We start from the raw sequence: 3856 nt of genomic DNA, 5'->3' as shown, positions 1-3856 counted from the left end.
TTATAGCTTGATTTGTCTCTGTAAAGGCTAAGCTAAATGTCAGTTTTTCTTTCTAAAATGACGCTTGCAAAGCATGAGTTGCCATTTCATTCTTTTAATAGGCACATGCACACATTAAAAAAATACAATTGGGGGGGAAAAAAAATCCTTGAAGTTTGTTTACAGTTGGGGCAAATATATCTTCACTTTCTTTTTTTTTTTTTTTTTTCCATTTTTTTTTTTTTTTAAACAGACCCAACAGTTTTTAACGAATGGCAATATGATGCACATTAATAGTTGAAGTCAAGGATCTTCATCTATCTTCATCTATTCATAAATTTTCCTCTCTAAAAATCCCAATGTCATACCATTTAGATTATATTCACAAATGTATAAATAAATGTGCAAGCATGCTTGGCTGAAAATAGCACCTCTCAAGAAATTAGACCATTTATGAAACAATAAGTTACTAAACACTGTCTTCATCATATTTAGAGTGAGCTACAGTAACTATTGATTCTGGAAGTCTGAACAAAAATATTTCAAACCTGGAAGACCTTACGTGTGATTTCGTTGTTTTCATGTTTTTTTTTTGTTTTTTTTTCGTCAGCCAAACAACTTAAAATAAAATATTTACTTAAAATATTTATATTTCAAATAATTTAACACATTCACATGTGTTCTTTGTTGTCACTTAATGGTCATATTGACGCGCAGCTAAACAAAGTGTTGGTAAATTATTTTTACATTTTTAATAAGCTTTTTATTAATTCACTATTCGCTCTCTACACTATAAAAAAAAATAGTTGAGCGAACTTAAAAAACATTTTTTACCAGCTTCAGCTGATTTTTGAGCTTGCTCAACTTATTTTTGTGTGAGATTCTCAAATTTTTGTTGTATAAACTTAAAACAACAAGTTGAGCAAACTCAAAAATCTGCTGAAGCTGGTTGCCTTAATTTTACGTTGGCTCAACTTATTTATTTATTTTTATTTTTTTACAGTGTATTAACTTCTCTAATGTAATGCTTAATGCATTTTCTGATGTCAATATAAAAAAAATGGAATATATTTCCTTTCTTGTGTTTTCTTCTTTTTTTAAAAAAAAATTAATATGCTATGTTTAATGGTAAGTTTAAAACAAGTTTGATAAAAAGTAATCTAAAAAGTTTACTCTTTGGCTAGACTTACTTTAGATATCTTTGTGTGATCTCAATCATTTCTTTAGAAATTCCTCATCTGAAAAAAAAAAAAAAAAATTGAACTCATGGAGTCTTTAAGTGTGGGAACTCTTTAAAGTGTTTTCATAATTCTTTAACTTTCTTTGAAATAAAAGACTTGCACGTCTTATGAAATCACACTTTCTCCCCTGTAATTCTGCAAAAGAGAAATCTGGCCGAGTTTAACCAAAAACGATTACCTGCTCACTAAGCATGTTTTGTTCGCCTTAATCTGTTCAGCAAGCTCTCTCAAACTATATCACATAACCACATGCTTGCATCTGAAAAATTCATGAAAACATGTTGTGACATGATTTCTCACATGACGCTGGTGATAGTATCTCTGATGTCTCTTAATTGTATAAATAAATAAGTAAATAAAGTTGGGCTGTTGTACATTTATGAATATTTTGAGATTACTGAGTGTTTTTTTTTTTCCACCCCTAGTGGATTTGCTATTGGCTGTTGATGCATATTATGAAATTAAGATCCATGATCATGTATTATGATAATGGTACAATGACTTCACTTTCTGACAGGCACAATACATTTTAATGTACTACTTAATTAAAGGAAACTAATTAAAGGTCCTTTAAGTTGGACATTAATATGCCAAGGCTGAAAGTTTCAATTCATTGTATAATTAATCAAATTATTTTGGAGACTTTGGCAATTTAAACACATTTTGGAGAAGGAAAAAAAAAAAAAAAAAAAAAGTTTATTTCAATATTTAGGGTACTTAAAGGTTCTCTATTGGGCAGAGATCATTTAGTTCCTTTGGAAAGTATAAAGAACAACTTTTACACACTTTATTAGTTTTTAAACATGTTAGAAGTGTATTGGTGAGTAAAGCCAAAGTTTGGGGCTGCTGTCCATCCATAAGACCCAGAAGTAATGTCCAAAACAGCAGTTATAAGAGCATGTTCAAGCCCTAATTATTATCCAAGCCATTACATGAAAAACCTCCATTTATAACCCTGATGTTTCAGTTTTCAAACAGTAATTAAGGCCTTAATGAACAGAGCTCTGCTGCCCCCACCTCACATCCCTGAGCTCATTTGCATGTTAATTATCATTAGCGTCATGGGGGGAAAGGGCCCATAACAGCTAAATTAGCAGCTCAATCATGTTTTTGGCTACTCAGAGTGTCACTGAAGCACAACAGGCCATAATATTCAGTCTAAAACCATCTTGTGCTCTTTCCCCTTAGTTTTAGAGTCTTTCTGAAAAGGACAAACTTTAAATTAGCCTAGATTGAAAAGCTGTTTTCACACCGGGCCACTCAAAAGTGTGGGATTTTACTGTGAAAACTTTTAAAAAGCTCAATTTTAAAGTCAAATTTTGTTGTTGTTGTTGTTTTTCCCCCACAAATGGCAATAGTCTTTACTGCTAGGCTACTATGGAGGCATATGTGTAGCAAAATTCAGTTTGCAATGTAATATGTAAAATGGCCATGTATTTCTGTATTTAAATTTACATTTTCCCATACCATACGTGCAACATTTAGTGCAAAATGAAAATGAAAATTCAATAATATAATTTAAATTTGCCATTTTCTACACTAGTTTTAATATGCAAATTAAAAAATATTTTAAAGTTGCAAAATTAAAATGAAAATGTATCACCCAAATTGATTAGTCATCATGTCCAAGCAAAAACTGTAGCAAAATTATCATTTAAATGCTGTTTTTACTAAATGCATTTAGATTTAGGGGTAGGACACTTGGGATTGCATTTCATCGTGATATACATATGCTTCCATAGGCTACAACTACTACTTCCGCTACTACTAAAACTAATAATAAAATATTCAAACGCATGTGAAAATGGCTATTTAATAAAAGAGACTTTACTGAAGTGTGTATATGTCAAATCAAGAGTTGAGCGGTGAATTTGCTCATGTTAATGACTCTGAACTGTTTTACCAAAAGAGGGCGACAAAGCATCACATTTCACATCGGAAGAGCTCACCGTGCAAATACAGCAGAATCAAATCCTTCGGAGGAAATCCCGTTTTACCAATCAGGTACATGTGCAATGCTAATATGCCTATTAAAATGTATTTGTTTATTTAAACAAGCGTACTGAGTAAATCTTTAAAAATGTGGTCATTTGAGGGTGTTTGTTTGTTGTAGACAAATTTCAATACAGTTCTGTGTAATACATTTCAAGTTTAGACCTACACTATAGTTTTTTTTTTTTTTTTAACCATGCAAATATGGTCATACATGAGAATTGTACCCCCCCCCCCCCACCCCCCAGTGTCACCTAAATCTATAAAATTAATCCTATAAATTAAGGTGTGATCACTGTAGTCATTCAATTTCTAAAATAGTGTACATTTGTGTTCAAATTAAATCAAAGGATTTAAAAAAAAAAAAAATGGGTTCAGGTTAAAAAAGACAGGAAAGTGGCAATAATTCTGTTGAAGAATAAACAAAGATGTATTTAATGTCTCTGAATGTCATTTTTAATGTTAGACTCATGGATCCAATTAAATGTTTTTTTTTTTTTTCTCTTTCAGATTTGTTGGTCATATTTTGAGCCTGTGTAAAGAAATGAATTGGGGCTTGGTTACAATGATAACAAGACCCTTATATTATAATATTATAACACTGTTTATATTTACCATACCAATAGATGCAGCACTTTTTTTTT

The sequence above is a fragment of the Onychostoma macrolepis genome, chromosome 08 (assembly GCF_012432095.1).
Source record: "Onychostoma macrolepis isolate SWU-2019 chromosome 08, ASM1243209v1, whole genome shotgun sequence".
NCBI lineage: Eukaryota > Metazoa > Chordata > Actinopteri > Cypriniformes > Cyprinidae > Onychostoma > Onychostoma macrolepis.
This window is presented reverse-complemented; position numbering follows the sequence as displayed.